The 22,140-nt window shown below is 36.9% G+C and overlaps 1 protein-coding gene across 7 annotated transcripts in view; it reads left to right on the top strand.

Annotated features, from left to right (window-relative positions):
- The window catches only part of ZC3H12B (zinc finger CCCH-type containing 12B), a 231,585-nt gene that overhangs the window by 130,586 nt on the left and 78,859 nt on the right, over positions 1 to 22,140 (top strand). For 3 of the 7 annotated variants that reach the window (XM_054695695.1, XM_054695690.1, XM_054695691.1), the window contains exons 2-3: positions 9,354 to 9,480; positions 12,006 to 12,178. The exons of 1 other annotated variant lie outside the window; for it this stretch is intronic. The gene's annotated coding sequence lies outside the window, so the exon portion shown is untranslated. The remainder of the gene's footprint in view (positions 1 to 9,353; positions 9,481 to 12,005; positions 12,179 to 22,140) is intronic. 3 more of the 7 variants (XM_054695694.1, XM_054695693.1, XM_054695692.1) reach the window with 3 other exon arrangements.

Here is a 22,140-nt window from a genome sequence, read left to right as displayed (position 1 = left end):
TACTAGTAAATAGACATAATGGAATGATAACCATCTATTAAATAGATGTCATATGCATCAGCATGGATTGAACAGGAGGTTAATGCCAAGCAAAATAAATCAGAAGACAAATACCAGATGGAATATAGAGAAACAAAATAAATTGTTGGATAAAACCAAACCAGTAACAAACCCAAACATCATGACTGTAGCATTGAGGCTACCAGAAAGAGAGCAGGGGTGTAGAGAACAGGGTATGGAGGAGATCCAATGGACTAAGATGGAAGGCTATGTGTGCCTTGATGGAGGTTTTGGTCTGATAACATACATATGAAGAGGGGTTATCCTATACCTCTAAATCATATAAAATACTGTAAACTAATGTTACCACAATTTTAAAAATATTCATATTCCATACGTTTTTTCTATTTTTACAGTTATTTCTCATTTCTCCTGCACACATTCTTCCCATTAATTAATAAGGAAATACTGCATATGTAAGAAAAACAAGATGTAGATCCAGTCACATTAATTAGAAATCTTTGCACTTAGAAAACTCAGATCATATAAATTTGATAAATATTTGAGTGTTCTATATTCCTGGGTTTTAGGAATACATAATTTACCCAATTAAACACTAGTCTTTTATAAATTAATTTTAATACCCTCCTGGTATAGAAAAACAAATATATATCTATGTATATAAACAAGCAGACAGACATGAAAACCTGTAGTTTACATTTTATTTTTTATTTAAAAAAATATTTATGCATACAAGAGCTGGGGCAAAGGCCAGAGGTGTGGGGGGTGAGAGGACTCACCAGAGACAGAATGGGGAACAGAACAGGCAGACTGACCAAAAACACTGCTGAGTGGAGCAGTGGGCAGGGCAGGAGAGGTCTGCTGCGCCATGTGGGTTGCTCCCTTGCAGGCCGGGAATCGAACCTATGCTGCAGAGGCTGTGGATTGCTTCATAGGTTGTGTCTCAACCCCTTGCGCCACCAGGGAAGCCCATAGTTTCCATTTTAACAAAATTAGGTATAAATCAAATAGAACTCAAATTTCTTTAGTTAATCATTATAGACATGGAATTCTAAAAAGCTTTAATAATACCAACTTCAAGCGGCAGGAGATGGTCTTCATGTTTCATTCATAATGATCCTTAATAGTGATCATTGTGGGGCCTCCCCTGGTGGCACAGCAGTTGAGCTCTGAGCTGTGAAGCTGCCTGCAGCCTCTGCAGCACCGGTTCGATCCCCGGCCGCCAACGAGGGTCCCACATGGTACGACAGACCTCTCCTGCCGCTCCCGCTGCTCCCCTCAGCAGTGTATTTCGTCGGTCTGTCTGTTCTGTTCCCTGCTCTGGCTCTGGTGAATTCTCTCACCCTCCCGCACTTCTGACTGTACCCAGTGCTTGTATAAATAAATAAATCTTTGAAAAAAAATAGTGATCATTGTGATGGAAAAGTAAGCAAGTAACCAGATAATAAACATCCAAGAGAGGAAACAAAGAGGCCTAACATGATTATCTGTGGCTCTATGTGATATTGCCTTCCCCTTCCCCTCTCTGTCCTTACTAGAGGTTTTGATAGCCCTGTCATGTTTTCCTTTGGCAGCAGGAAAATCCTCCTGAGGCAAATTTATTAACTCTGTTCTGTTAGGAGAAAATTGAGAGGGCCATAGGATCTGTGGTATCTCAGAGGAAATGAACATATACTCCAGATGGGTCTTTAAGAAAGTTATGAATTTTAGAGTGTTTAGAGATACCTGCAGGATGACACATTTTGGCAGTTGTGAAATAGCAATGCAGAATAAGATCTAAATAAATAAAACCATTATTAGTTATCCTGTCTTCTTTTTTTAAAAGATTTATTTATTTTATTTATACAAGAACTGGGGTACAGGCCAGATGTGCGGGAGGGTGAGAGGATTCACCAGAGCCAGAGCGGGGAACAGAACAAGCAGACTGATGAAATACACTGCTGAGGGATGCAGCAGGAGCAACAGTATAGGTCTGATGCATCATGTGGGACCCTCGCCGGCCAACTGGCCGGGATCAAACTGGCACTGCAGAGGCTGTGGACAGCTTCACAGCACTGCGCTCAACCCGCTGCACCACCAGGGAGGCCTCCTGTCTTCTTTATGCTGCATAAACTCTTTTAAAAATACATTTTAATTAGCATATAGTCTTTTGATGTCAGTTTCTACTTCTTGATTTTTCTTCTGTTAACTTAATTTTTTGTGTTGTTACCAGAAAATTTTGGATAGTTTTGCTCTGAGCCTTCTTCATAGATGGCAGCTTCAGTTTCCAGGGATTCCAAAAGACCCCCTGTGATTAGGGTTTCCATTAGTATGATATGTACATGGTCTTTGGCAAATGTCTTTAACACTCTAGAGCCTCATGCTTACAGTATCGCTTAAAAATGACAATGAGGAACATGGAAGTTATTGCACAGTACACTTGGGCCAGAGTGAGGCCTCAAGCTGAGAGAGAGAGAAAGAGAGAGAGAAAAGAGAAGAAATAGAAAGGAGGAGGAGGAGGAGGAGGAAGATGGAGGAGGAGGAGGACACAGAAATGCTTCTAATTACATAATGATTTCTTGTACCATATAGATCTAACAGTCACAAAACAAAGTCTAATAGCTCTGACAGCTTGTATTACAACTTCTTGTGATGTAATAGCACCTTTACCTGATCTAACTCAATTTCATAATGTCTTATTTACATGTGTACTTTTTAAGGTTTTAGCATATCAGCCAACCCGAGCAATCAAAGAACTCACCACAAATCATAATGCCTCAGCATTACAGGGAAGATTGCATTGTAAAGTCCCAGAATTGACATTTTTTTGTAATTCAAGTGTCTGAACCAAGTTTAAAGTAGAGACATCCAAAAAAAATTCCTCTATTTCAAAGAGAATGAACTCAAACATATGGCCAGTCACATGACTCTGTAACAGGCAGGCTACCCACCTCAGTTCCCTGAGTTTTTTTTTTTTTTTTTAATACATTCAGGTTGACTTAGACCTTCTTCCTCTTCCCCTTCGCCCTTCCCCCCTCCTCCTCTTCCTCCTGCCAAAGATTGGGAATATGGACCTCTGTGATTTAGGGAGGAAATATTAAGGTTTTTGTTATATTTTTTGTCCAAGACTTTCTCCAAGACCAGACATAGTAATATCTGTACCACTGTGGTGGCAGCTCAAACACCAAAAATTATGAGAGACAATATGAACAGAGTTATGGATAGAGGAACCAGGAAAGGAGATTCCCACTGTGCAAAAAATGGGAAATTACCTTTATTTTTCTTTTTTCTCTCACTATTTCAATCTTAGAATAATCTTGTTTGCATAATTATGGTGCAAAAATTTTGGGGAAAAGTCTATTATTCTAGCTGGGAAACTGAGAAAATGGATTTCTAGTCAAAAGCACAATAAAAAAGATTACTAAGGTCCAGACAATTTTTAGGAAATTCTGAAATATAGAGAGCTAAACAAGGGAATCTCCCAATTCTGTTTATGAACTGACACAAGTCCAGAATTGTCTACAAGTTTTAGATGCACAGAATAGCCAAGATAAATAGCAACAATTTTAAGAACTGAAGTACACTATTAAGCAGTAACTAAATTTCAGATAAGCCCTTCAGTGGCACATACAAGGCAAAGACATGAATGGCCTAACATAGGCTTTGAAAACACATATGACATTGCAACAACCAACCACATTTAACAGTACAACTTGTGGCATGCATCTAATCAGGGTAATAATTAAGAGAACAAAAAAAATCTATTTTCGCCAGAGTATTTTAACAAGACAAAATCTCACAGAAAAATACTAAAATATGAAGGATATAATCCAAAGTTATTTACATAGTAAGAAGCAAAAAAAATGAGTTTTCAAAAGACAATCAACAGATGCTATCCTACCTAGATATGACAAAAAAATGAAGGAAATATAAAACTTGGATTTTCAAAATGCTAATATAACCATGGAGCATAAAGTGAGGGTGAATAAACTTAACATTAAAGGAAAAACAGCAGTCCAAAAGATAATCTTATACCTGAAAAATTATTGACAAATTTCAATTGACTGGATGTACTTGACTGGATGTACTCAATAGCAAGATGCAGACCACAGAAGACTGTCAGTGAATTGAAAATAAAGCAATCAAAATTGTGTAACTTAAAGAACACAGAGACAAAATATTTGATAAAATAAACAGAAACTCAGGAGCCTATGAAATAATATCAACTGATCTAGCATTCACATCAACAGAGTTCATTCTTTTTTAAAAAGATTTACTTATTTATTTATTTATGCATACAAGAGCTGGGGGGTAAGCCAAAGGTGTGGGGAGGCAGGTGAGAAGATTCACCAGAGACAGAGTGGGGAGAAGAACAGGCATATCTACAGAAATACACTGATGAAGGTAGCAGCGGGAGAGACAGGAGAGGTCTGCTGCACCATGTGGGCCAGCTCCCTTGCCAGGGATCAAGCTCGTGCTTCATTGGCTGGCAATAGTTCCGTAGTGCTGAGATTTAACCCCTTGCACCACCAGGGAGTCCCTAGGTTTCCTTCTGAGGAAGAAAAGATGGGTACAGATAAAAACAATACTGAAAAAAATAATAGTTGAAATTTACAAAAATTGCATAAGTACTTAAATTTACAAATTCAAGATAGTCAGGGAAAACACAAAGGAAATCACACCCAACACACCATAATCAAATAGTTCAGTCAAAGTCAAAGAAACCAACAAATGAAAACTAAAATTTTACTTACAGAGAACAACCTATTTCTGATTCTTCATCAGCAACCATGACATTCAGAAAGTAAAACAATATTATTAAATATGGTAGTAGGAACTTCCAGTTGTGTGTTTAAGGAATTTGAAAGTTGACATTCTATCCTAACACCAAATAAGAACTGAAAGGACTGGAAAATCTATTTCTTCTTGGTTACATAAAAGGAGGACACAGGGCAAACTACATCCTTCAAGACTTGAGAGACAGACAGGGAAATACAGGGAGTTGTGGCTTCTTGGAACAGAGACTCATAAGTAGAAATTGATGAGGGAAAATAGTGTCATGGTAGAGAACCTTGAACTGTAATGGGAAAATTATTGGAAACTCAGTGAGGGCAAATGCCAATGATACCCAGTCAAATGGAAGCTCCAAAAAATGTTATGAGTTTTACTTCAAGTTTCTTGATCATATTGTCACAATAAATATCAAAGAAAACTCCCTTCATAGATCCAACAATTAAATAAACAATTTTGAAATATGCCAGACCATTCTACTTATACCAGCCATCAGGAAAACTTTATCTAATTTAACCTGATAGGGTGTTATCAGAATGTAACTCCGAAGGTGGATAATAATCAAACATCATTCAAGCTATCCACTCAGTCCCACTTAAATGAAAAGAAAAAAAAAAACTGAGAAGCTCATAAACTTTACAGTCCAGACACATGTACTTATTAAAAGATTGAGATTTAATCACAGGGCATAGAATAATTCTCCCACTCCTAAGCATTTCACCATGGTATTAACAAAAGCCTTTTTACATTAGTTCTTCTTTTACCTGGTAAATTATGTAAACCTATAGAGAAAAAAAATTGCAATTCATCCCCAAAGAGAGAAATCACTGGTTGACAAGACAGAATAAACATCCAAAATCCACGTGGCAGAGATGTGTGAATAATCAGTCTGGAAATTTAAGTCAAGTATGATTTATATTCAAAGGGACCTGATGAAGAAAATAATCAGCATACCGTAAAAGATGGGCAATGTAAACAGGTGGAAAACCTAAGAACCAAAAAGAAATGCTAGAGATTAAAAAATGAAGCTTTAGGGCCTCCCCGGTGGCGCAGCGGTTGAACGCTGGGTTGCGAAGCTGCCCGCAGCCTCTGTGGCGCCAGTTCGATCCCCGGCTGCTCCCCGGCCACCAGAGGAGGTTCCCACATGGCGCGCAGAACTCTCCTGCCTCCTCCTGCTCCCCTCAGCAGTGTACTTCGGTCCTTCTGCCTGCTCTGCTCCCCGCTCTGGCTCTGGTGAATTCTCTCACCCTCCCGCGCTTCTGACTGTACCCAGTGCATGTATAAACAAAACAAAACAAACAAACAAATAAATAATTTTTTTAAAAAAATGCCTCTATAAAAAAAAAATGAAGCTTTAAAGTAAATGAAGATGGCCTCCCTGGTGGCGCAGCGGTTGAGCGCTGGGTTACAAAGCTGCCCTCAGCCTCTGCGGCGCCGGTTCGATCCCCGGCTGCTCCCCGGCCACCGGAGGAGGAGCCCACATGGCGTGCAGACCTCTCCTGCCGCCCGCTGCTCCCCTCAGCAGTGTACTTCGGTCCTTCTGCCTGCTCTGCTCCCTGCTCTGGCTCTGGTGAATTCTCTCACCCTCCCGTGCTTCTGACTGTACCCAGTGCATGTATAAACAAACAAACAAAACAAACAAATAAATAAATAAATAAACATGCCTCTATTTAAAAAAAAAAAAAGTAAATGAAGAATGTCATTGATGGGCTTATTAGTAGGCTGAACAGAATGGAGGAAAATATTTCTGAACTAGCAGATACATTTTTTTTGAGGCTATAGCCTCAAAAAATGGGAATTAAAGCAAAATAAGACTCAAAGAAACAGAGTACTCAAGGATCATAGAGCAACTACAAAAGACATAACACATAATGGAAATGATAGAAATAAAGGAAAGAGAGATTGAAAGACAGAGAAACAAAAGTAGGAAGGAAGAGAGAGAGAGAATACTTGAAACAATGACTAATGAGAATTTATGTAAGACACAAAGCCACAGGTGCAAGAAAATCAGACCACCAAGTAACATTAATGTAAAAAATAAAAACAAACCTAAATAAATAAATAAATAAATAAATAAACACACCTAGACATATCATTCCATGAAGACACAGAATATTTTTTCTCCTTATCATATAGAGTTCAAAATTACAATAATAAAGTCAAAGAGATGGAAAGAAATACAGAATAGCAATTGAAAATGATACAAGAAAATTCAGAAAAGCTAATCAAAGAGGCAACAAAATACAGAAAAACAAGTAAATGAACTGAGAACTAAACTTAATGGGTACAAAAGATACATTGATTATTTAAATAATGTATGTTAAAAGCTCAAAGCTGAGATTTAAAAGTATAGGAGGCAGAGGGCGGAGCAACATGGCGGAGAGGAGACGCTGCCAGTAAGATCTCCCATTAAAAAAAGTTAATAGGGAGGAAAAGCGGCAGGTCCCAGTGAGAACTGGGACACGGAAGATAAATGGGTGACTCCAGCAAACTACCCGAAGAAGAAAGTTGCCATAAAAGAGGACTAGAAGGGAGGAAAGTGCAGAACCCTGCTCCCCTCCCCCACCCACAGAGTCGGCACTCTCCGACCGGCAGAGAGGAGGAAAAAAACAAACTAAAACGACCAACAAGAACCAACTACGCAGCAAGCGGGACTGTGAGTGGAAAGGAACTATTGCAGCCACCACACCCCGTGAATGGGAGCTGCGGAGAACCCTGCAGGATTCACCGCTGAGGTGAGCTCCAGGCGCCATTAAACAGAGAGCCCCCCCCCCCACCAGGAGGAGACCAGCACCAGCACAGAGCCCCGGGCCACCTGGTAAGCTTGCTCGGAAAAGCGTTGCGCTGGAAAAGCAAAAGCGGATCGGGATCTCGCAGAAAAGCTGCGCGCTGGAAAAGCAAACGCGGATCGGGATCGGGATAGCGCGGAAAAGCAGCGCGGTTGAAAAGCAAACGTGGATTGGGATCGCGGCTGCCCAGGTCCCCGCGCCTGCGACCTAGGCTTGCAGGGAGAGGCGCATGAAGACCCTCACTGAGGTGAAAGTCCCACACTGAGTATCCAGGAACTAGGCAACCAGGCACGGGAGCGGGGTGCAAAAGACGCCATTCTGTGGACACTGAACTGGGCTACAGCCTTCATTAAGTCTTAAATATTTGGTACATTTTGATATTATTGGAAAGTTTATATTTCATAAAAGATGGGGAGAACAGCATCACAACTTTATTTTTTATTGCTTCAACAATATTTGCGTTCACTATTTGAATTCTCTTGCTTAACTTCTCGATTCCAGTAAGAGATTTGGGGAAAAAAATATCCAGTTCACCTATTGCTCTTACATGGCCAGTGTCAAAGTCTTCTGATTGGAGTATGTCTTTATTATGAGAAAAAGATGATTACTACTTACAGAAGCAAGTTGGTCTCCAAAAATGTGGATGTTTCTTCTCTCTGGTTTATGACCTCCTTAAAGCAATTTTTTTTTATAGAGGCGTGTTTTATTTATTTATTTATTTATTTGTTTGTTTGTTTGTTTGCTTGTTTATACATGCACTGGGTACAGTCAGAAGCGCGGGAGGGTGAGAGAATTCACCAGAGCCAGAGCAGGGAGCAGAACAGGCAGAAGGACCGAAGTACACTGCTGAGGGGAGCAGCGGGCGGCAGGAGAGGTCTGCGCGCCATGTGGGACCCTCCTGTGGCCGGGGAGCAGCCGGGGATCAAACTGGCGCCTCAGAGGCCGCGGGCAGCTTTGCAACCCAGCGCTCAACCGCTGCGCCACCGGGGATGCCCCTTAAAGCAATTTTTATAGACATACATAAAACAAAAGTCTATGAAACTAATTCCATCAAGGAAAATATATAAGATGTAAGTTAGTCATTAGACTATATACAACATTCGACTACTTAATAGTCTCAATATGGATCTTTTTTTTTTAACTCTCATTATCTTAACTGACATTAATAATTTTGCTATATATGAACTGTCTATTGCAGTGGTATACTTCTTGGTGTGTACAGAATGAATACATGTTTACTGTAAATATATATATATATATATATATATTTACATGTATTTATATTATGTATAATATATTTTAATGTTATAATCTAGAGCAAAAGAAAAGTTTTACCCCATTGGGAAAGATGGTTTTTGATAAATCAGGTGTAAAAAAGGGGTATGATTCTTCTTTCCAACTGGTAGATATAGAATACAAGTTTACTCATTGGCTTCTAATAAAGACTTATTTCTTCCTTGTGATGGTCCTGTATCTTGATAGGTACCTTTTTACTTTGCTCATGAAATTTACAAAATGACCCTGTTATGTATGTGTTTGTTCCTTGCTATTGCTAGGCCATGTTTACTTTAATTTCCTTCTCCCTCTGTCTTCCCCTCCTCCTCTCCTTTGTCCAATCAAACAATTGTGAATATAATATTTCTGGAACATTGAGAAAGTGTTATACACTTTCTCAATTTTCTTCACTGTCTTCTGTATTTGCAAGCAAGATTTCACCCTGAGGTTATATTTAGTTATCAGTCACCAATTGTACTTCTTCTTAATCTTCTACAGGGAAGTAACTTAAATAGCCACATTGTAAGATACTACTGTTTCTTGTATGGACCATGAGTTTTATAGGTGGTACTTGGAAGAAGAGATAATGACCATCAATTTCCATCCTGGATACACAGGAAGATTGGTGAGTAGGAATACTTCTAAGACACATATCCACATTTTCACCATTGTGTAAAAAATTTTATCTGCTGCCTCAAAACATGATTGCCTGGCCTAATAGCCTGTAAAAGGACAGTCAACTCAAGGAAATAGCTGCAATTCAATGATGAATACATATATCAAAACTTGGAACGTCAGTAGAATCCTACCTTCTTTGAGGCACTTGTAAGATATATAGCAGATATTTGTAGAGCATCTATTATATCTGAGGCTAGCACAGGGGATTTTGGGTAAATAAGACTAACCTTGTCCTCAAGAACTGAGCTCAGTGTAGAAGATCTAAGGATACCAATAATCTTCTTCTTAAAGTCCTTATGAACACCAGAGCTTTTCTTGGAAGAACACAAATATAGTATTACTTCACCTATAAATGGCTAAAACCATAATAAGAGAACCACTCAAGAACAGGTATACACTTACATCCTGCTATCTGTGGCAACAAGGAGCTATAACTAACATATTTGTGAGTATTGCTAGCTTATATGCAAATACCTCATGGGAATATATTGTTCCACAAACTGGTGATGCTAGATTGAGCAGTAATCATAAGATCCATGCAATATATACTTTGAGTATCAACTCCAGAATATCTCACTCTTGAACATGTTTCACATCTAATGGAGGATCTTGGGTGTATATGCATAAATCTACATGCCATTTTCTTGAAATTCATATATTTCTAAATAAGTATTGAGTATCATTGTCTTTACATTTCCCTCACTCAATATCCATATTTTCCAAGATTATCTTAGTTTACAAATATTTTATCATATACAAACTACATCCAAACTATCATAAATGTCCAAATTTTCAGTATGAAGTTGCATCTGGTACTAAGAAGCAACACAAAGCATCATTTAACAGATCATATAACCTGATTTGTAGTTTGGAAAATATAGTGACATCACTACTAAAAGTAATATTCAGGAAAAGGGAAAAGTCCAAAGCAAGGTAGTTGGGATGATGAGGAGGACTTCAAAAAAACCTTGTTATAGCATACTTTGCACCTGGACAATGGTTTAATGTTCCAACTTCTGGATGTGAAACATGTTCTGAAACATTTAAAATTAAAAAATGGTAATTGGTTATTAACATAATTATTTAGAATTTTAAATTTTACAAAAAAAAAAGACTATTCACTTTTGGGGAGTGAGGTAAAAAGGAAATATATAGAAGTTTCAAGGTTATTCTTTTCCAAATGTTTTTTTTCTTATTTCTATCAACTTTGTAAACCACACACATTACTAATTAGTTAATTAGACCATAAACTATATAAAGAGAAAACTTTCCTCAAGAAGGAAATCTGATATATTTAAAGTCATTAGGAAATTAATATGTATTCTAAACTGAGATTCTTTAATATTTATGATTTTATTTTGTTTTGCAAAAACAAAAGATTAAAAAAAAAGAAATAAAGGATAAACAAATAAAGGATAAATGAAAGATAAAAAGGAAGAAATAGCCATCTCTAATCTTCAGATTGTACAGTCTATCTAGTATCATTCTACTACTTAATAATAAGTCTAGATAAAATACCGCTCCTTAATTCTACAGTTCCTCTGTGTCTTTTTAAAAAAATCTGTGTGTGTGTGTGTGTGTGTGTGTCTGTAATTCAGCTAGTGTTCTTTAGAATGAACTTTATCCACATTCATAATATACTGTCTCTTAGGCCTATGGAAGATTCTGCGTATCGATACATGTGAGACTAAAAGGGGCACAATTGGGCCTCCCCCGTGGCACAGCGGTTGAGCGCTGGGCTGTGAAGCTGCCCGCAGCCTCCACAGCACCGGTTCAATCCCCGGCTACAGGCGATGGTCCCACATGGCACGCAGACCTCTCCTGGGGTGCCCGCTGTTCCCTTCAGCAGTGTACTTGGTCAGTCTGCCTGTTCTGAACCCCGCTCTGGCTCTGGTGAATTCTCTAGCCCTCCCACGCTTCTGACTGTACCCAGTGCTTGTATAAATGAATAAATAAATCGTTAAAAAATGGCAATAAATAATAAAACCAAAATTTAAAAAAATAAAAGGGGCAAAATTATTAAAAAGAACCTTTGAGGGTCTCCCCTGGTGGCGCAAGCAGTTGAGCACAGTGTTGTGAAGCTGTCCACAGCCTCTGCAGCACCAGTTTGATCCCGCCAGCCTGCAAGGGTCCCACATGGTGCGGGAGACCTCTCCTGTCTCTCCCGCTGCTCCCCTCAGCAGTGTATTTTGTCAGTCTGCCTGTTCTGTTCCCCACTCTGTCTCTGGTGAATACTCTCACCCTCCCACATATCTGGCCAGTACCCCGGTTCTTGCATAAATAAATAAATAAATAAACAAACAAATAAATAAATCTTAAAAAAAAAACAAACTTTGAAATCTAAATCTCTTGCTGCTGTGGTTATAGCATTGAGCATTAAATGGGTAAAATGTGTTTCAGAAGATTTTTTTATTGCATTGACAGTATAGATTTGCCTTTTTCTCATGTCTTTTGGAATCTTCCTTTCAAAAGGCTTTGGATTTTTTATTTTGACATATCTGCCTCAGCAACAGAGGATGAAAGGTATGCTGTGATGCATAAGCCACACAAGTAAGACATACAGATGTGGAACATAAGCATCCAAAGAAGAATTGAGTCTGTTGAGGATCTGTGCCAGACACTGGAAAGCTTTGTGATATTAAGAGGTAGGTATTTCACTTGCAGCTTTTTTTTGTTGAGGAGTGTGTGTGTGTGTTTGCATGTGTTATTAAGTGTAGACTTCAATGAGGAGATGATTATGGTCTGTATAATATAAAAAGCTGAGTGTTCTTTTATAAGAAAGTTAAACTTTTAGAAAAGTTGAATTATCGAGGCAGTGGTGAAAATCTGAAGAACACAACTATCAAGATTGTATTCTCAGGTTGAAAATCTGTAAGCTTTTGTAATAGGAAGAAAGCCTAAGTGTGGGGTAAGAGAAAAGAAACTTTTATTCAGCTTTCTAATCAAGTTCTGATAGTGCTATCCCTTTTAATCTTAATAAAAATCTTATGGTATAGTTACTATTATCATCTCCATTTTACATATAGAAACCATTTTGAATAGGTTACATGACTTGCAAAAGATCATATAATTTTAAACTTCTGTGTTGTATTTTAGATCAGGTCTCTGATTGCTAACATTTTACTTGAAAATTAAATATCTGAGAGAAAACTATTATTTCATGGTTTTCTTGTGAATAATTTATTCATTTTAGTTTTATGAGGATAGATTTTCACATGATACAATCATAAAATTCTTCAGCAACCTTAATATATAGCTGAAGAAAAATAGGCCTAGAGAAAGGAGCAAGCTGTGATTCTGACATTTTTCCATCTGCATTTTTCTGTTATGAAAATGGAAATCTAAATTTACAAGGAAGGTATGTCCTTTATACATGTAGAAATGAAACTTTCCATCTTGAGATATGTTTAATTAATTTAACTGAAACAACAATGCAAAATTTATTCTGAGTTCAGACTCAAGTCACCTACTTTTGTACACTTGAGCAGACTAAGGAATTGAAATCTTTTTTGTTTATATAATTTAAAAATAGGTAGTTTTTAATAAAGTGGAAATGTTAGTCTACTTTTATTAAGTTACAGCCTTTAGAACATTTTACACATGACATTTATTAAATTTTAATTGTATCTGCAATAATATTTTTCAGAACTTATTAAGTATGCCAAAATCATTACCAACCCTGGGATATAGTGGTAAGATGCCTTGATTTGAAGTCAGAGATTACTAAATTGAAATATCAGATATGCCTCTTAATTACTGGCTATGTAAATGTGGGCAATTCATTTCATCTTTCTCAGTTTTCTCAGCAGTATGGGGATAATAATCCTTACCTCATTGTAGGGGCAGGATGGGCACTGAGCAGGTTATCTATGAGCTGGCAGATGGGTAAAGGAGAGTCCTGGAGCCCTCAGTGGATTTCTTAGGCATTTATTGAGCTTTACATGCATTGCAACAACCAGGTACATGGCAAGCAGGGGTTCGGGGTGGGGGGGGCAGGAGGCCAGTAGGCCTCCAGGCCCCAGGCAAGTCTTCACTCTGGGCTTTTCTGGCATTCTTTTCTCCCCTTCTCTCTCCTGCCTCTTCCCTGCTTCTGCTTCTCTTAGTGACTACCTCAATACCCCTCCCATGGCCCACAGAATTAAACAAGACAGTTTGCAACAATGTAACATCTGCAGGTTCCCCCATTAGGCAAGGCACTCCTAATGGTGGGAGGGCAGAAATGCCTGAAAACCATTTACCAAACCATTAACCCTACACTCCTATAGTTGTGACAATAATTTGGGATATTGAATGTACTGTACTTTGTAGACAAATTTCATTGCAATCTAAGATCAAATGAAATGAGGTGAACACTAAGGAAATAACTGTGGTAGTTGGTAACATTTTCTCTTGCTCCCAGTAAGCCCAAAGCCTGAATATCCTGAGAGAGTAGTGTTCTTCCCCATTGCCATCTACCCTGACTGTTGCCCAAAGAGCCATGTAGTAGTTGACAAGGTAATGGTAGAAGGGTTAAAATTATGGAAGAACTATCTTCTAGATTATCTTATTTGTGTAATCTCTTCTTACAGAGAAGCCTATTTAACAATGCATATATTCTCTTGGTTCAGGGAAGTGAAAGGAATGCTTGGGATAGACAATGGTTTCATAGCAAAACCCAAAAGGAACATTGAGATGAAGCATTGTGCTAGAGTAGGGAAGTCACCAGACTGGAATGGAGGGGTACAGAGTTCCAATCTTGGTTTCACTACTGACCAATTACATAACTAAATGCAAGCCGCTTTTCCTTCTTGGTTCAAGGTTACCTTTCATACAGTGATATGGGATGGACTAGAATTGTGAGTTCATGTATAAATTATCTGTTTAAATATTTGAGGAGCTACTAAACTGTTTTCTACAGTAACATATTTTACATTCCTGCTAACACTGATTTTTCTTCATGATGATGATGATTATCCTAGTAAATGTAAGCAATATTTCATTATGGCAGTTATTTCCATATCCCTCATAACTGAGGATATTGTGTACCTTTTCAATGTGCATGTTGGACTTTGTATACCTGTTTTGAAGAAATTTCTGTTTAAATCCTTTGCCCATTTTTTAAATTGAGCTATTTGTCTTTTTATTGTTAAATTATAAAAGTTCTTTATATAGTCCAAATGCTAGAACCCTACCAGATACACAATTTAAAAATTTTATTATTATTATTATTATTTAATTTTATATATTTTTCATCATTTTTGCACAATGTATGCATTTTCATCTTGGTGATAGTCCCCATAAAATTCCCACACCCCCTTGTTGTGATCCTACTTCCTCCTCCCCATCCCCCCGTAGTGTGTCTCTGGTTTATAGTTGCTTGTTGATTTTGATTTTTAACTTATTATAATTAGTCTTTTTCCTGGTCCCTTATTTATGTTTTCTAAATTACTGATATGAGTGAGACTATCCGATGTTTTTCTCTCTCTTTCTGGCTTACTTCGCTGAGCATGATCCCTTAAGCAACATCCATGTTGCTGAAAATTGCACGAGTTTATCTTTTTTTTGATTGCTGAGTAATATTCCATTGTGTATATGTACCACATCTTCTTGATCCAGTCATCTATTTTTGGGCATCTGGGTTGTTTCCATAGTTTAGCTATTGTAAATATGAAACAATGTTCAACATCACTTGTAATCAGGGAAATGCAAATCAAAACTACAATGAGATACCATCTTACACCAGTGAGAACAGCACATATTAAAAAAACTAGCAACAAATGTTGGTGAGGATGTGGAGAAAAAGGAACTATCCTCCACTGCTGGTGGGAGTACAAATAGGTCCAACCACTATGGAAATCTGTGTGGAGATTCCTCAACCTGCTAAAGATGGAGTTTCCATATGATCCAGCAATCCAATCCTAGGTATTTACCCAAATGATACAGAAACATTAATTAACCTGCACCCTATATTTATTGAAAATATTTTTTCTCATTTTTTAAATTGTAATTTTACTTTCTTATTGTGTCCAGTGATGTATGAAATATTTTAATAGTAAGTCTAATTAAACCATTTTTATTGTTGTTGCTTGTATTTTTGATGTCATATCTAGGAATCTGGTACCACAACTAAACTCATGATTTATCCCTATACTTTATTCCAAGGGCTTTATGGTTTTTTACTCATATTTATGTCATTGAACCACTTTTAGTTAATTTTGCATATGGCTCAAATGCCTTTCTTTTGCATGTCAATAGCCAGTTATCCCAGTGGTATTTGTTAATGAGATCAATTTCCCTTTAAATAGCTTTGGCACTATCAAAATCAATATTTATACTGAAATGTATATTGAAACAATTATTGGAAATCAATTGGCCACAGGAAATCAATATGGGTTATTTCTGGACTATTATCACTTTTACTCTATTGATCAATATATTTAGCTTTCAGAGCCTCCCCTGGTGGTGCAGCGGTTGAGCGCTGGGCTGTGAAGCTGCCCGCAGGTTCTGCAGTGCCGGTTCGATCCCTGGCCGCCAGCAAGGGTACCACATGGCGCGACAGACCTCTCCTGCTGAGCCCGCTACTCCCCTCAGCAGTGTATTTCGTCACTCTGCCTGTTCTGTTCCCCACTCTGGCTCTGGTGAATTCTCTCACCCTCCCGTGCTTCTGACTATACCCAGTGCTTGTATGAATAAATAAATAAATATATATATATATATATATATATATTTAGCTTTTATGCGAATAGCACAGTTTTGATAACAGTAATTTTATATTAAGTATTGAATTTAGCAAGTGTGGGTTCTTCTTTGTGTGTGTCTTTTAATGTATGCATCTTGATTTGTATATAAATATATTATTACAACAACCCAAAGTACTAACATACCCATCACCTCCAAAACGTTCCTTATGCTCTCTGTGAGTTTCTATTTGTAAGAACATTTGATATGAGATTCATACTCAATGTTTCTTTAAATATGCAACACTTTCTTATTAGCTACAGGTACTAAGTTGTAAAGTAGATCTCTAGAACTTGTTCTAGTATTATAGAAATTATATACTCATTGAAAAAAATTTCTCATTCCCCTCTTCTCATCACTTCTTGGGTATTATATTCTTTGTTTCTATGATTTTGACTCTTTCATATAAGTACAATCATGCAATATTTGTCCTTTTGTGACTGTCTTATTTCATTTAACATAATGCCCACCAGATTCATTCAGGTTGTTTAAATTGCTGAATTTCCTTCTTTTGAAGGCTGAATAACATCCATTTTCTGTACATACCACATATAAATATGTGGAAATTTTAAGAATTTCTATTAAAATTCACGTTTTTAATTTAATTTTATTTTAATTAATTTATTTTTTATTTTATATATTTTTACATATTTTTTTTCATTTTTGTACAATGTATGCATTTTCATAAAATTCCCACCACCGTTCTTTTGATCCTACTCCCTTCCTTCCCCCTTAGTGTGTCTCTAGTTTATAGTTGCCTATTGATTTTGATTTTTACTTTATTATAATTAGTCTTTTCCCTGATACCTTATTTAGGTTTTCTAAATTCCTGCTATCAGTGAGACCATCAAGTATTTTTCTTTTACTTTCTGGCTTATTTTGCTGAACATGATCCCTTTCAGCAACATCCGTGTTGCTGCAAATGGCATGAATTTATCTTTTTTTTTTGATTACTGAGTAATATTCCACTGTGTATATGTACCATATCTTCTTGATCCAGTCATCTATTTTTGGGCATTTGGTTTGTTTCCATAGCTTATCTATTGGAAATAGTGCTGCAATAAACATGGGGTGCAGGTGTCCTTTTGAATTAATGTTTTTGTGTCCTTTGGGTAAATACCTAGAAGTGGAATTGCTGGATCATATGGAAGCTCCATTTTTAGCTGATTAAGGAAACTCCACACAGCTTTCCATAGTGGTATGAGAGTTCGTTTTTCTCTACATCCTCGCCAACATTTGTTGTTGCTAGCTTTCTTTTTTTTTTGAATATGTGCCATTCTCACTGGTGTAAGATGGTATCTCACTGTAGTTTTGATTTGCATTTCCCTGATGACAAATGATGTTGAATATTTTTTCATATGCCTGTTGGCCATTTGCATTTCCTCTTTGGAGAAGTTTCTTTTTAGCTCTTCTGCCCATTTTTAACTAGGCTATTTATTTCATTTTTGTTGAGTCTTTTCAGCTCTTTGTAGATTTTTGTGATCAGTCCTTTATCATTAGTGTTGTGTGTGAAATATTTTTCCCAATCAATGAGGTGTCTCTTAGTTTTGGTTACTGTCTCTTAAGCTGCACCAAAACTCTTTAATTTGATGTAGTCACAGCTGTTTATCTTTTCCTTCACTATCACTGCTTTGGGTTATGTGTCTTTTATATTTATATATTTTACACCGTTGTACATTCCTGTGAAATTCCCACCACCAATTCACCATGAAGCATCACCATAGTCCCTTGTGCTTATCTCTCCCCTGTTTTGATTCCTTTTCCTCCCTCTCCCTGGCAGAATGTCTCTGATTTATGGATGCCTGCCAATTCTGTTGTTCCTTTTATTATTATTGTTATTTTTTCCTGATCCCTTATTTGGTTCCCCTATATTCCTATGATAAGTGACAGCATTCAACATTTTTCTTTTTCCTTCTGGCTTATTTGACTAAGCATGTTCCTTTCCAGCTCCATCCATGTTGCTGTGAATGGCATGAGTTTATCTTTCTTGATGGCTGAAGAGTATTCCATTGTTTTTATATACCACATCTTCTTGATGCAGTCATCTATTTTGGGGCATTTGTATTGTTTCTATTGAATTTGTAGATAATTTTGGGTAGCACTTCCACCTTAACAAAATTCAATCTTCCATTCTATGAACACAGAATATTGTTACATTTACTTAGGTCTTACTCAATTACTTTCAGCAATTTTTTGTACATTTCAGTGTACAAGTATTTCACCTCCTTGGTTACATTTATTCCTATTTTACTCATTTGAATGTTCTTGTAAATGAAATTGTTTTTATTAATTTATTTTTCAGGCAATTTATCAATGGTATATAATTCTTTCATTATGTTCTTGGAATTTATTTGCTGATATTTTGTTAAGGAATTTTTGCAATTATATTGATAAGGGATATTGGTGTTACATTTTTTCTGTTGTAGTGTTTCATCAGGCTTTGCTCTCATGGTAATAAGGCCTCATAGGATACATTAGGAAGTATACTCTTCAATTTTTGGAAGAGTTAGAGAAATACTAGTGTAAACATTTCTTTGAATGTTTAATACATTTCACCAGTGAAGCCACTTAGTTCTGAAATTTTCTTTGTTAGGAGTATTCTATAAATGTCCATTAAGTTTAGTTGGTTTATAGCATCATTCAAGTCTTCTTTTTCCTATTACTTGTTCTATTTATTATTGAAAATGGAACATTGAAATCTCTAATTATTATTATTTGTCCCTTCAATTATGCGAATGTTTGCTTCATAGGCAATAGACCTTGGTTACTTGGTGCATATATGTTTATAATTATTTTGTCTTGTTTAAGAATTCACCCTTTTACCAGCATATAATATCCTTTTTGTCTCTTGTAATAAGTTTTGACTTAAGTCTCTTTTATTAAATATAATATAGCCATGTCATCTGTGTTTTGGTTACTATTTGCATAAAAATAGGCTCAACCATCTTTTCATTTTCAATCTATTTGTGTCTTTTCCTCTAAAGTTAGTTTCTTGCAGACAAAACATAACTTGATTATGTTTTTAAACCAATATGTCAAGCTCTACCTTTTGATTACTTTAATCCATTTGAATTTAAAGTAATTACTAATAAGGTATTGCATACTTAAAACCTATTGCTATTTTCTTTTCTGTGTATCTTTACCCTTTTGTCCTACATTTCTCCATTGATTACCTTCTTTTGTTTTCAGTTGAGTTTTTATAATAAACCATGATTCATTTCTCCCCGTTTTTCACTTCCTTTTTTATATCTTTAGTGGTTGCCATGGGGATTACAATTAACATTCTAAATTTATAACAATTTGGGCCTCCACGGTGGCGGTGGCACAGCAGTTGAGTGCTGGGTTGCGAAGCTGCCCACAGCCTCTGCAGCAGCACCAGTTCAATCCACGACTGCTCCCCAGCCACCGGAGGAGGGTCCTGCATGGCGCGCAGACCTCTCCTGCCGCCCGCTGCACGCTCAGCAGTGTACTGCAGTCCTTCTGCCTGCTCTGCTCCCCGCTCTGGCTCTGGTGAATTCTCTCACCCTCCCGCGCTTCTGACTGTACCCAGTGCTTATATAAATAAATAAATAAATAAATAAATAAATAAATAAATAAATAAATAAATAAATTTTTAAAAATAAATATTTTTTATAAATAATAAATTTTAATTTTATATTCCCCATACAAATGCAAACCCCTCATTCTGACCCCAATCCCTCCCCTCTCGCCACCCATCCCCCCAAAAGTGTCTCTGGTTCATAGTTTTTTGTTGATTTTGATTTTCACTTTCTAATAGTTATTCATTTTCCTGGTCCCTTATTTAAGTTTTCAAGATTCCTGCTATGAGTGAGACCATCTGGTATTTTTCTTTTTCTTTCTGGCTTCTTTCGCTGAGCATGATCCCTTCCAGCGCCATCCATGTTGCTGCAAATTGCATGTGTTTATCTTTTTTGAATGCTGAGTAATATTCCATGGTATATATGTACCACATCTTCTTGATCCAGTCATCTATTTTTGGGCATTTGGGCTGTTTCCAAAGCTTAGCTATTGTAAACAGTGCTGCTATAAACATAGGGATGCAGGTGTTCTTTGGAATTGATGTTTCTGTGTCCTTTGGGTAAATACCTAGGAGTGGAATTGCTGGATCATATGAAGCTCTATGTTAGTAGGTCCAGAAATCTCCACACAGCTCTACATAGTGGTTGGACCAGTTTGCACTCCCACCAGCAGTGCAGGAGAGTTCCTTTTTCTCCACATCCTCGCCAACATTTGTGTTGCTAGATCTTTTAATATGTGCCATTTTCACAGGTGTAAGATGGTATCTCATGGTAGTTTGATTTGCATTTCCCCTGATTACAAGTGATGTTGAACATTTTCATATGCCTGTTGGCCATTTGCATTTCCTCTTCAGAGAAGTTTCTTTTTAGCTCTTTGCCCATTTTTTGACTGGATTCTTTCTTTGTTGTGGTTGAGTCTCATCAGCTTCGCAGTTTTTGTGATCAGTCCTTTATCATTAGTATTGTGTGCAAAAATGTTTGCCCAGTTGTTGTGGGTTCTCTTGTTTTTGTTATTGTCTCTTTTGCTGTGCAGAAGCTCTTTAATTGTGATGTAGTTCCAGCTGTTTATCTTTGCCTTCACTATCACTGCTTTGGGTGATGTGTCTGTAAAGATGTCTTTGATGTGAATATCACATAGTGTTTCGCCTATATTTCCTTCTATGTTATTTATGTTTCAGGCTTATATCTAGTTCTTTAATCCATTTTGAGTTGATTTTTGTGTAGTTGGTGTGAGGTAGTGGTCAAGCTTCATTCTTTTGCATGTAGCGACCCAGTTTTCCCAGCACCATTTATTGAACAAACTTTCTTTGCTCCAATGCATAGTCTTTGCTCGTTTGTCAAAGATTAGTTGACCATAAATCTGTGGGTTTATTTCTGGATTTTCTATTTTATTCCATTGGTCTGTATGTCTTTCTTGTTCCAATACCATGCAGTTTTGATGATTATGGCTTTGTAGTATAGTTTGAAGTCTGGTAGTGTGATTCCTCCATTCCCTTCTTTTTTTTTTTTTTTTTCAGGAGAGCTTTGGCTATTCAGGTATTTGGTGATTCCATATGAATTTCATCAATAATTTTTCTATTTCTTTGAAGAATGACATTGAAATTTTGATTGGAATAGCATTGAATCTGTAGATTGCTTTTGGTAGGATGGCCATTTTAATAATGTTTATTCTCCAATCCATGAGCAGGGGATGTCTTCCATTTCTTTGTGTCTTCTCTATTTCTTAACAGTGTTTTATAGTTTTCTTTGTATAGGTCCTTTACCTTTTTTGTTAGATTTATTCCCAAATATTTGATTTTTTTTTTGTTTCAATAATAAAAGGGATGGTTCTTCAGATTTGTTGTTTGTGTATAGGAAGGCTACTGACTTTTGCGTGTTGATTTGTATCCTGCACTTTACTGAACTGATTGATGAGTTGAATTAGTTTTTCTGTGGAGTTTTTGGGGTTCTCTATGTATATTTTCATATCATCTGCAAATAGTGATAGTTTGACTTCTCCTTTTTCTATTTGGATTCCTTGGATGTCTTTCTCTTGTCTTATTGCTCTAACTAGGACTTCCAGTATTATATTGAAAAGCAGTGGTGAGAGTGTGACATCCTTGTCTTGTTCCAGATCTTAATGAATTGCTTTAGCTTTTCACCATTGAGAATGATACCGGCTGTTGCTTGTCATATATGGCTATATGATGTGAGGTATGTTCCTTGTATCCAAGAATTTCAAGGGCTTTTATCATGAATGGGTGTTGCACTTTGTCGAAAGCTTTCTCAGCATCTATGATATTATCATATGGTTTTTATATTTCTTTTTGTTGATGTGTTGGATAACGTTGATTGATTTTTGGATGTTAAAC

The sequence above is a fragment of the Talpa occidentalis genome, unplaced genomic scaffold (assembly GCF_014898055.3).
Source record: "Talpa occidentalis isolate TD23 unplaced genomic scaffold, MPIMG_talOcc4v2.1 talOcc4.15, whole genome shotgun sequence".
Classification (NCBI taxonomy): domain Eukaryota; kingdom Metazoa; phylum Chordata; class Mammalia; order Eulipotyphla; family Talpidae; genus Talpa; species Talpa occidentalis.
This window is presented reverse-complemented; position numbering and strand designations above follow the sequence as displayed.